General features: G+C 45.8%; 1 protein-coding gene across 2 annotated transcripts in view; it reads right to left on the bottom strand.

Annotated features, from left to right (window-relative positions):
* Positions 1–12,500, bottom strand: part of LOC106603934 (calcium/calmodulin-dependent protein kinase kinase 1) — a 158,675-nt gene that overhangs the window by 1,681 nt on the left and 144,494 nt on the right. The window lies entirely within an intron of this gene.

Raw genomic sequence — 12,500 nt, 5'->3', positions numbered from 1 at the left:
CAGTCAATAAATCAGTCAAATGTATTTTATAAAGACCTTTTTACATCAGCAGTTGTCACGAATTGCTTTATAGATACCCAGCCTAAAACCCCCAAAATGTATTTAACCTTTATTTAACTAGGCAAGTCAGTTTAGAACAAATTCTTATTTACAATGACGGCCTACCCCAGCCAAACCCGGACGACGCTGGGCCAATTGTGCGCTGCCCTACGGGATTCCCAATCACGGTCAATGTGATGCAGCCTGGATTCGAGCCAGGTGCTACAGTACCGCCTCTTGCACTGAGATGTGTCTTAGACCAGTATGCCACTCGAGAGCCCCCCAAAGGATGCACAGTGGCTAGGAAAAACTCCCTAGAAGGCAGGAAGCTAGGAAAAAAACCTAGTGAGGAACCAGGCTCCGAGAGGTGGCCAGTCCTCTTCTGGCTGTAACTGGTAAAGGTAGCCTACATTAGTGTGTAAGGTTTAGAGTGACAGGTTGGCTGAGTCATGTCCTCAGCAGGGGGCAGTGGTGTTGTGTTTCCTCTAAGTGGTGTTGTGCTTCCTCTAAGTGGTGTTGTGTTTCCTCTCAGTGGTGTTGTGCTTCCTCTAAGTGGTGTTGTGCTTCCTCTAAGTGGTGTTGTGCTTCCTCTCAGTGGTGTTGTGCTTCCTCTCAGTTGTGTTGTGCTTCCTCTAAGTGGTGTTGTGCTTCCTCTCAGTGGTGTTGTGCTTCCTCTCAGTGGTGTTGTGCTTCCTCTCAGTGGTGTTGTGCTTCCTCTAAGTGGTGTTGTGCTTCCTCTAAGTGGTGTTGTGCTTCCTCTCAGTGGTGTTGTGCTTCCTCTCAGTGGTGTTGTGCTTCCTCTCAGTTGTGTTGTGCTTCCTCTCAGTGGTGTTGTGCTTCCTCTCAGTGGTGTTGTGCTTCCTCTCAGTGGTGTTGTGCTTCCTCTCAGTTGTGTTGTGTTTCCTCTCAGTGGTGTTGTGCTTCCTCTAAGTGGTGTTGTGCTTCCTCTCAGTGGTGTTGTGCTTCCTCTAAGTGGTGTTGTGCTTCCTCCCAGTGGTGTTGTGCTTCCTCTAAGTGGTGTTGTGCTTCCTCTCAGTGGTGTTGTGCTTCCTCTCAGTGGTGTTGTGCTTCCTCTCAGTGGTGTTGTGCTTCCTCTAAGTGGTGTTGTGCTTCCTCTAAGTGGTGTTGTGTTTCCTCTCAGTGGTGTTGTGCTTCCTCTCAGTTGTGTTGTGCTTCCTCTCAGTTGTGTTGTGCTTCCTCTAAGTGGTGTTGTGCTTCCTCTAAGTGGTGTTGTGCTTCCTCTCAGTGGTGTTGTGTTTCCTCTCAGTGGTGTTGTGCTTCCTCTCAGTGGTGTTGTGCTTCCTCTCAGTGGTGTTGTGCTTCCTCTCAGTGGTGTTGTGTTTCCTCTCAGTGGTGTTGTGCTTCCTCTAAGTGGTGTTGTGCTTCCTCTCAGTGGTGTTGTGCTTCCTCTAAGTGGTGTTGTGCTTCCTCTCAGTGGTGTTGTGCTTCCTCTAAGTGGTGTTGTGCTTCCTCTCAGTGGTGTTGTGCTTCCTCTCAGTGGTGTTGTGCTTCCTCTCAGTGGTGTTGTGCTTCCTCTAAGTGGTGTTGTGCTTCCTCTCAGTGGTGTTGTGCTTCCTCTCAGTGGTGTTGTGCTTCCTCTCAGTGGTGTTGTGCTTCCTCTAAGTGGTGTTGTGCTTCCTCTCAGTGGTGTTGTGCTTCCTCTAAGTGGTGTTGTGCTTCCTCTCAGTGGTGTTGTGCTTCCTCTAAGTGGTGTTGTGCTTCCTCCCAGTGCTGCACATCACAGGGCTTCTACTCTAGATACATCATGTGGACATGTGACTAGCTCCAGTCACATAATTCATGTTCAGAGAGGACATCTGAGGAGAGACCAGCATGCAACTTGTTGGGTAAAATACAGTTTTTGTGTCACGTCATCAACATAGCCAGTGGTATTAAATGTTTGGAGAAACTGTTTAACCAGTTTGTGTAAGACAAAGACAAAACAAATGGAAAATGAAAAGTGAATCGGCGATGGCTAGACGTCGACCGCCAAACACTGCCCGAACAAGGAGAGGGACCAACTTCGGCGGAAGTCGTGACAATACTATTATTTGTACAGATGAACGTGGTACCTTCAGGTGTTTGGAAATTGCTCCCAAGGATGAACCAGACTTGTGAAGTTCTACAATTTATTTTCTGAGGTCTTCTGAGGGCTGATTTCTTTTGATTTTCCCATAATGTCAATCAAAGAGGCACTGAGTTTGAAGGTAGGCCTTGAAATACATCCACAGGTACACCTCCAATTCACTCAAATGATGTCAATTAGCCTATCAGAAGCTTCTAAAGCTATGACATCATTTTCCGGAATTTTCCAAGTTGTTTAAAGGCACAGTCAACTTAGTGTATGTAAACTTCTGACCCACTGGAATTGTGATTCAGTGAATTATAATTGAAATAATCCGTCTGTAAACAATTGGTGGAAAAATTACTTGTGTCATGCACAAAGTAGATGTCCTAACCAACTTGCCAAAAATAGTTTGTTAACAAGAAATTTGTGGAGTGGTTGAAAAACTAGTTTTAATGACTCCAACCTAAGTGTATGTAAACTTCCGACTTCAACTGTATATTTCATTCAAATGTTTCACCTTAAATAGCCATTGTCTCACGTCAGACGGCCGTCTGCACTGATCTGTCTGAAAATTCGCAAAGACTAATGGGATAGCTAAAAAGAAGTTTGGCTACAATATGCTGTCCTAACATTCGAAAATGTTACCAAGGTGACATCGTCCACTGAACCCCCTTTTATCCTCAAAAGAGTTAATCTGACCAAAAAAATTATAAACCTGTAGTTAATATTGACGTTTTCATGAGCAAGTCTTCACTACCTAATTCCAAATCTAGCTAAGGTGTTTTGTGGTGATAGAATCAGTAGTTATAGAAATATGTATGAAAATTAGCTAGCTAACGCGTTAACTAGCTAGTGTCCTCTTGCAGGCTGAACCGGTCTCAAATCAATCCACAGGAAGCGAAAGGTAGGGATGCTAACAACACCAGTTCACACACTCAATGCTGAATACTCCTCTAGCTAGCTAGTGAAGATCTAGCTAATACACAAATGAGTTGTCATGACATCTGTTCTGCCGTGATTAGTGCACCCGAGTTCTACAACAAAGCTGACTGCGCTCTGTGGTGTCATCGCGTTAGCCAAATGTTACAAAGTAGCCAAATCAAATTATATTCATCACATACGCAGGATAGAACTGGTGTAGACATCACAGTGAAATGCGTTCTTACAAACCTTTCCCAACGATGCAGAGTAAAAATAAATCCCCAACATAGTAACTAACGCGTATACAGTACATGAAGGCAGGGTAAAGTGACTAGGCATCAGGATAGATAATAATAAGGTATTTGAGGTAGATATGTACATGAAGGCAGGGTAAAGTGACTAGACATCAGGATAGATAATAATAAGGTATTTGAGGTAGATATTTACATGAAGGCAGGGTAAAGTGACTAGACATCAGGATAGATAAGGTATTAGAGGTAGATATGTACATGAAGGCAGGGTAAAGTGACTAGGCATCAGGATAGATAATAATAAGGTATTTGAGGTAGATATGTACATGAAGGCAGGGTAAAGTGACTAGGCATCAGGATAGATAATATAATAAGGTATTTGAGGTAGATATGTACATGAAGGCAGGGTAAAGTGACTAGGCATTAGGATAGATAATAATAAGGTATTTGAGGTAGATATGTACATGAAGGCAGGGTAAAGTGACTAGGCATCAGGATAGATAATAATAAGGTATTTGAGGTAGATATGTACATGAAGGCAGGGTAAAGTGACTAGGCATCAGGATAGATAATATAATAAGGTATTTGAGGTAGATATGTACATGAAGGCAGGGTAAAGTGACTAGGCATCAGGATAGATAAATAATAAGGTATTTGAGGTAGATATGTACATGAAGGCAGGGTAAAGTGACTAGGCATCAGGATAGATAAGGTATTAGAGGTAGATATGTACATGAAGGCAGGGTAAAGTGACTAGGCATCAGGATAGATAATAATAAGGTATTTGAGGTAGATATGTACATGAAGGCAGGGTAAAGTGACTAGACATCAGGATAGATAATAATAAGGTATTTGAGGTAGATATGTACATGAAGGCAGGGTAAAGTGACTAGGCATCAGGATAGATAATATAATAAGGTATTTGAGGTAGATATGTACATGAAGGCAGGGTAAAGTGACTAGGCATCAGGATAGATAATAATAAGGTATTTGAGGTAGATATGTACATGAAGGCAGGGTAAAGTGACTAGACATCAGGATAGATAATAATAAGGTATTTGAGGTAGATATGTACATGAAGGCAGGGTAAAGTGACTAGACATCAGGATAGATAATAATAAGGTATTTGAGGTAGATATGTACATGAAGGCAGGGTAAAGTGACTAGGCATCAGGATAGATAATAATAAGGTATTTGAGGTAGATATGTACATGAAGGCAGGGTAAAGTGACTAGGCATCAGGATAGATAATAATAAGGTATTTGAGGTAGATATGTACATGAAGGCAGGGTAAAGTGACTAGGCATCAGGATAGATAATAATAAGGTATTTGAGGTAGATATGTACATGAAGGCAGGGTAAAGTGACTAGGCATCAGGATAGATAATAATAAGGTATTTGAGGTAGATATGTACATGAAGGCAGGGTAAAGTGACTAGACATCAGGATAGATAATAATAAGGTATTTGAGGTAGATATTTACATGAAGGCAGGGTAAAGTGACTAGACATCAGGATAGATAATAATAAGGTATTAGAGGTAGATATGTACATGAAGGCAGGGTAAAGTGACTAGGCATCAGGATAGATAATAATAAGGTATTTGAGGTAGATATGTACATGAAGGCAGGGTAAAGTGACTAGGCATCAGGATTGATAATATAATAAGGTATTTGAGGTAGATATGTACATGAAGGCAGGGTAAAGTGACTAGGCATCAGGATAGATAATAATAAGGTATTTGAGGTAGATATGTACATGAAGGCAGGGTAAAGTGACTAGACATCAGGATAGATAATAATAAGGTATTTGAGGTAGATATGTACATGAAGGCAGGGTAAAGTGACTAGGCATTAGGATAGATAATAATAAGGTATTTGAGGTAGATATGTACATGAAGGCAGGGTAAAGTGACTAGGCATCAGGATAGATAATATAATAAGGTATTTGAGGTAGATATGTACATGAAGGCAGGGTAAAGTGACTAGGCATCAGGATAGATAATATAATAAGGTATTTGAGGTAGATATGTACATGAAGGCAGGGTAAAGTGACTAGGCATCAGGATAGATAATAATAAGGTATTTGAGGTAGATATGTACATGAAGGCAGGGTAAAGTGACTAGACATCAGGATAGATAATAATAAGGTATTTGAGGTAGATATGTACATGAAGGCAGGGTAAAGTGACTAGGCATCAGGATAGATAATATAATAAGGTATTTGAGGTAGATATGTACATGAAGGCAGGGTAAAGTGACTAGGCATCAGGATAGATAATAATAGGAATAAAATAAAGACCATAACGAGTCACAGTGCCAGCTGTCAGAGTCAGATACATGCTGATTTCTGAGAACAGTCCCATAACTTTGGTGCTGTACAACTTCATCAACGACCTGGCAAACTAGCTAGCTACCGTATGGCCATTCAAACAAGGATGCACTAGGCTGCTAGCTGGAGCAGGTTTGCCATAGTAGCCAGAGTGTCATAGCTACTGAGAGCAGAGTGATTTTCATAACTAGTGTTAGGTGGACCAGCCTTTTTAGAGATGAGTTCCACGTCCTACAAGACAGACCGGTTGAGGCTCAAGTGTCGTGTAGGAGTGACGCCATCTGACGTGAGGCAATGCTTAAATGGCAAAATAATCTAATATCACGATTTACTTGATTTATATAGTTACACATTTCAAATATGGACTGTCTGGAGATATTTTACCCATGATGAGAATACCCATGATCTTGATAATTGTATTTTAAAGACAGTTGTATTTAATGGATTAAATAAACTGGAAAGGAATAAAATATCATGAGTAGGCGGTACCATTGTTGGGTACTGAGAACATGAAATATAATTATTCATGTCACTGAGGAAGAGAGGGTAATGTATAACGCTTACATTATGTCACGAAATGTTATTGTTAGCCATCAGGGATCCTCTGGGAGGAGAAGAGACACAGTCTGGTACCAGTCACCATAACAGCCTTGAGTTGGGGAGGAGTGAGCACTTTGGGGTGAGAGGTCAGGTCAGATGAAGTGAGGAAGAACAGATATCACTAAGGTTCTGTCTAGCAACAGAGATGCATTGGCTGTTCAGATGTGTAGGTGGAGACTCAGCATAGTTAAATATCAGTGCTTGTGTGAATATGTGGTCATCTGATGAAACTGTATTGACCCAATGGACGAATAAACTTGGTTTAAGCTTCCATAGTGTCCGTCGGGTTGTTACTCTGAAAATTAGAACCTAACACCATCAACATTTGTTTTCCGTTCATACGTGTTGGGTACATTTCCACAGTAGATTTGATGTGGTAAACGAGGAAATACTTTATTGTTAATTGATAAATAGATAAATCACCCCTTAGTCTGCTCATAAAGTAGAACTAAATCACCCCTTAGTCTGCTCATAAAGTAGAACTAAATCACCCTTAGTCTGCTCATAAAGTAGAACTAAATCACCCTTAGTATGCTCATAAAGTAGAACTAAATCACCCTTAGTCTGTTCATAAAGTAGAACTAAATCACCCTTAGTCTTCTCATAAAGTAGAACTAAATCACCCTTAGTCTGCTCATAAAGTAGGATTACATTTTTGTGATGTGTAATAATGTGTAATAATGGAGCTGTGAGTCAGGAAGCAGGTGCAGGTGAAACGTTTAATAAAACAACAAAACCAGGAACGAGACAATTTCATGTGGCTTCACGCCAGTACACAAGAATAATACCAACTGGTGAGTGAACATAAGAGAGTGACATATAAAGGGGAGGAAATTATGAAGGTAATGAAGTCCAGGTGTGAATCCTAATGATTAACAGGTGTGCGTAATGATGAATCCCAGGACCGGTGTTTAGTATTTGGAGGGAAGGAGCAGGAGAAGACACGATGACAATACCAACCAGAGGGCAAAGTAGTCTTGAAAAAATGTTGGCCCGCAATCAAGACTAAAAGATAACCTCATCATCCGCTTTAGGGAGCGGTAAATCACTGGCTAATGATGGTTGCAATTGAGTTCAGATATGTGGGTGATTTTAGAGCGTATTGATCGTTTAACGAGAGATCACCTGGCGATAATCTGGTGTGACTTTCAATGGTTACAATTTGCCCAATGTATTCCAAAGGTTACCTATTCAAAATTGAAAAAAGCACTAACTCATTTGAGCTATCTTTGTTGCAGGTACATGGTAATAAAAATAAATGAGAAAAAACTCTGAGGAAGGCCTTGAGGCCGATACATAAAGCTTAATAAAGAGCAGTGATACTATCAAGAGCAGCGTGCAGGTTTCTTATTTATTCTCTAAGGTTCACTGTTCCAAAGGGATAGTAAATATATACAAAATAACAAAAAACATCACAGGTCCATACTTGCAAACTCTTGATTAAACCGGAGCTAGCAGCGTGAAGCCACAGGGCTTCAGTATAGAGCACACAGGTCAGGGGCATCTGAGGTTAAACTGTGGTAGTTCCACATCATTATGTCGGTCACTTATTCACCGCCAGAGAGGGAATTAGATGTAAAACAGAGAGAAAGATGAGAGAATTAGATGGAAAACAGAGAGAAAGACAAAGAGAATTAGATGGAAAACAGAGAGAAAGACAACGAGAATTAGATGGAAAACAGAGAGAAAGACAAAGAGAATTAGATGGAAAACAGAGAGAAAGACAGCGAGAATTAGATGGAAAACAGTGTCTTCTGCCGAAGTCGATGCCCCTCCTTGTTCGGGTGGTGCTCGGCGGTCGACGTCACCGGTCTTCTAGCCATCATTGATCAGTTTTCCATTTCCCATTGGTTTTGTTTTGTCTTCCTACACACCTGCTTCCAATCCCTATTCAACCTGAACCCGGTGGCATCCGTCTAGCCATGCCTCAGGGGTACGACAGAAGTGCTGCGAACTGCCAGGGTTTCCTACTCCAATTGGACCTGTATCTGGCCACGGTCCACCCAGTTCCAACGGACCGTGAGAAGAGTTTCGCCCTCGTCTCGTGCCTCACCGGGAGAGCCCTGGAGTGGGCCAGCGCTGTGTGTGAAGAGGGAGATGCGGCGTTGGACCATTATGAGAAGTTCACCCGCCGTTTTCTGGCAGCCTTCGACCACCCACCCGAGGGCAGCGCGGTGGGTGAGCGCCTCTACCATCTGAGGCAGGAGACGAGGAGCGTCCAGGATTTTGCACTGGAGTTCAGGACCCTGGCAGCCGTTGCGGGATGGAATCACATGGATCGATCATTACCGCTGCAGTCTGCGTGAGGACGTCCGTCGGGAGCTGGCCTGCAGAGACACCACCCTCACCTTCGACCAGCTGGTGGATCTGTCCATCCGGCTGGACAACCTGCTGGCTGCTCGCGGACGTCCAGATCGGGGTCTGGTGGTTCCATCCTCCCGCACCCCCTCTCCTATACCCATGGAGCTGGGAGGGAGGGTGCACATGGAGACTGGAGGGGATTCCCGCTCATGCCCCATCTGTGGCCGCAGAGGTCACACTGCTGGTCGGTGCTGGGTAGGTTCCTCTGGGAATCGAGGTAGCAGGCAAGGCGTTCTGGCGCCACCCCAGGTGAGTAGGCACCATTCTCATCCAGAGCCCTCTGTTGCACATATATTTGTGTCTGTTACTTTTCCTGATTTTTCCCCGCGTTCCCAGCATAAGGCGCTAGTAGAACCAGGCGCGGCTGGGAATTTCATTGTTCAAGCTTTTGCTCGTAGTTTAGGGATCCCCATTGTACCCGTGGATGTGCCTTTCCCCGTTCACACCTTAGATAGTCGACCATTAGGGTCAGGGTTGATCAGGGAGGCCACAGCTCCTTTGAGTATGGTGACGCAGGGGGGGTCACAAGGAAAACATTTGTATTTTCCTTATTGACACTCCTGCGTATCCCGTGGTGCTGGGTCTACCTTGGTTAATTAGTCATTTTTCTTGGCCACAGAGGGCTCTCACGGGGTGGTCGTGAGAGTGCTCAGGTAGGTGTGTAGGGGTTTCCATTGGTGCTACTACGGTGAAAAGTCCAGACCAGGTCTCCACCGTGCGCATTCCCCCCGACTATGCCGATTTGGCTCTCGCCTTCTGTAAAAGGAACATATCTCTCCAAATCCCTGCATCAGGGGTACATTAGGTCCTCCATTTCACCCGTCTCCTCGAGTTTCTTTTTTGTGAAGAAGAAGGATGGAGGTCTGCGCCCGTGCATTGATTATCGAGGTCTTAATAAAATCATGGTAGGGTACAGTTACCTGCTACCTCTGATCGTCACGGCGATTGAGTTAATGCACGGGGCGTGCTTCTTCACTAAATTGGATCTCAGGAGTGTGTATAACCTGGTGCGTATCCGAAAGGGAGACAAGTGGAAGAAAGCATTTAGTACCACTTCAAGGCATTATGAGTACCTCGTCATGCCGTACGGGTTGAAGAATGCTCCATCAGTCTTCCAATCTTTTGTAGACGAGATTTTCAGGGGCGGGGTGTAGTGGTATATATCGATGACATTCTAATATATTCCGCTACATGCGCTGAGCATGTGTCCCTGGTGCGCAAGGTGCTTGGTCGCCTGTTGGAGCATGACCTGTATGTCAAGGCTGAGAAATGCCTGTTCTTTCAACAGTCCGTCTCCTTCTTAGGGTATATCCTATCCACGTCAGGAGTGGAGATGGAAAGTGACCGCATTGCAGCCGTGCATAATTGGCCAACTCCAACCACGATGAAGGAGGCGCAGCGATTTTTAGGGTTCGCCAATTACTACAGGAGGTTTATCCGGGGTTTTGGTCAGGTAGCTGCTCCCATTACCTCACTGCTGAAGGGGGGTCCGGTGCATTTGCAGTGGTCGGCTGGGGCGGACAGTGCTTTTAGGCAACTGAAGGCTCTGTTTACCTCGGTTCCTGTGTTGGCTCATCCGGATCCATCTTTGCAATTCATAGTGGAGGTGGACTCATCCGAGGCTGGGATAGGAGCCGTGCTCTCTCAGCGCTCGGGTACGCCACCAAAGCTCCGCCCCTGTGCCTTCTTCTCTAAAAAGCTCAGCCCGGCGGAGCGAAACTATGATGTGGGGGACCGGGAGCTGTTGGCTGTCGTCAAGGCTTTGAAGGCGTGGAGACATTGGCTTGAGGGGGCTAAACACCCTTTTCTCATCTGGACTGACCACCGGAATTTGGAGTACATCCGGGAGGCGAGGAGTCTGAATCCTCGCCAGGCAAGGTGGGTCATGTTTTTCACCCGTTTTGTGTTTACCCTCTCTTACAGACCAGGTTCCCAGAACGTTAAGGCAGACGCATTGTCTCGGCTGTATGACACAGAGGAGCGGTCCTTGGATCCCATTCCCATAATCCCAGCCTCTTGTTTGGTGGCACCGGTAGTGTGGGAGCTGGACACGTATATTGAGCGGGCATCACGTACAGAGCCCGTTCCCCCTCAGTGTCCAGCTGGGCGTCTGTACGTTCCATCTGCTGTCCGCGACCAATTGATCTACTGGGCTCACACGTCACCCTCCTCTGGTCATCCTGGGATTGATCGGATGATGCACTGTCTTAGTGGGAGGTACTGGTGGCCCACTTTAGCTAAGGACGTGAGGGTTTATGTTTCCTCCTACTCAGTGTGCGCCCAGTACAAGGCTCCTAGACACCTACCCAGAGGTAAGTTACAACCCTTACCCGTTCCACAACGGCCGTGGTCGCACTTGTCAGTGGATTTCCTAACCGATCTTCCACCTTCACAAGGTAACACCACGATCCTGGTCGTTGTGGATTGTTTTTCTAAGTCCTGTCATCTCCTCCCTTTGCCCGGTAACCCTACGGCACTACAAACTGCGGAGGCTCTGTTTACACACGTCTTTCGGCACTACGGGGTGCCTGAGGATATAGTGTCTGATCGGGGTCCCCAGTTCACGTCAAGGGCCTGGAAGGCATTCATGTAACGTCTGGTGGTCTCCGTCAGCCTTACCTCGGGTTTTCACCCTGAGAGTAACAGGCAGGTGGAGAGAGATAACCAGGATGTGGGTAGGTTTCTTCTACACCTGCATTGCTTCTACACCTGCATTGCTTGCTGTTTGGGGTTTTAGGCTGGGTTTCTGTACAGCACTTTGTGATATTAGCTGATGTAAGAAGGGCTATATAAATAAATTTGATTTGATTTGAGTTTCTGAGGTCTTATTGCCAGGACCGGCCCGGGAGAGTGGGCAGCGTTCGTGCCCTGGGCAGAGATGGCTCAGAACTCGCTCCGTCACTCCTCCACTAACCTCTCTCCCTTTCAGTGTGTGTTTGGGTATCAGTCGGTTCTAGCCCCTTGGCATCAGAGTCAGACCGAGGCTCCTGCGGTGGATGACTGGTTCCGGCGCGCGGAGGAAACCTGGGACGCTGCTCACGTCCACCTTCAGCGCGCCGTACGGCGCCAGAAAGTGGGCGCAGACCGTCACCGCAGTGAGGCCGGACAGGGTCTGGCTCTCGACCAGAAACCTGCCCTTCCGCCTGCCCTGCCGGAAGCTGGGTCCGCGGTTTGTGGGGCCGTTTAAAGTCCTGAGGAGAGTGAACGAGGTATGTTATAGGTTAAAGCTTCCCCCCCATTACCGCATTAACCCCCTCGTTCCATGTGTCTCTCCTCATGCCGGTGGTGGCTGGCCCGCTCCAGGAGGCTGAGGTGCTGGAGGTTCCTCCGCCCCCACATTGAGGGGGCCCCGGTGTACGTCGGGCGAGGGGCCTTCAGTACCTCGTGGACTGGGAGGGGTACGGTCCGGAGGAGAGATGCTGGGTTCCGGTGTTAGATCCTTCCCTGCTGCGAGAGTTCCATCGTCTCCATCCGGATCGCCCTGCACCTCGCCCTCCGGGTCGTCCCCGAGGCTGGTGTCGACGCGCAGCTGGAGCCGCGCGTCGGGGGGGAGGGGTACTGTCACGACTTCTGCCGAAGTCGTTGCCCCTCCTTGTTTGGGTGGTGCTCGGCGGTCGACGTCACCGGTCTTCTAGCCATCATTGATCAGTTTTTCCTTTTCTATTAGTTTTGTCTTGTCTTCCTACTCACCTGGTTCCAATCCCATTCATTACATGTTGTGAATTTAACCCTCTGTTCCCCCTCATGTCCTTGTCAATGATTGTTTGTATGTTATGTACTCGTGTATGTTGTATCGGTGTGCGACGGGTTGTTTTTACCCATGTTATTTTTGTACGTTGGTTTTGGAGTTCGTTTTTTGTTAATAAAACTACTCCAGTTTAACCAAGTTGGTTTCTCCTGCGCCTGACTTCCCTGCCACCTACACACACG

The sequence above is a fragment of the Salmo salar genome, chromosome ssa04 (genome assembly GCF_905237065.1).
Source record: "Salmo salar chromosome ssa04, Ssal_v3.1, whole genome shotgun sequence".
NCBI lineage: Eukaryota > Metazoa > Chordata > Actinopteri > Salmoniformes > Salmonidae > Salmo > Salmo salar.
This window is presented reverse-complemented; position numbering and strand designations above follow the sequence as displayed.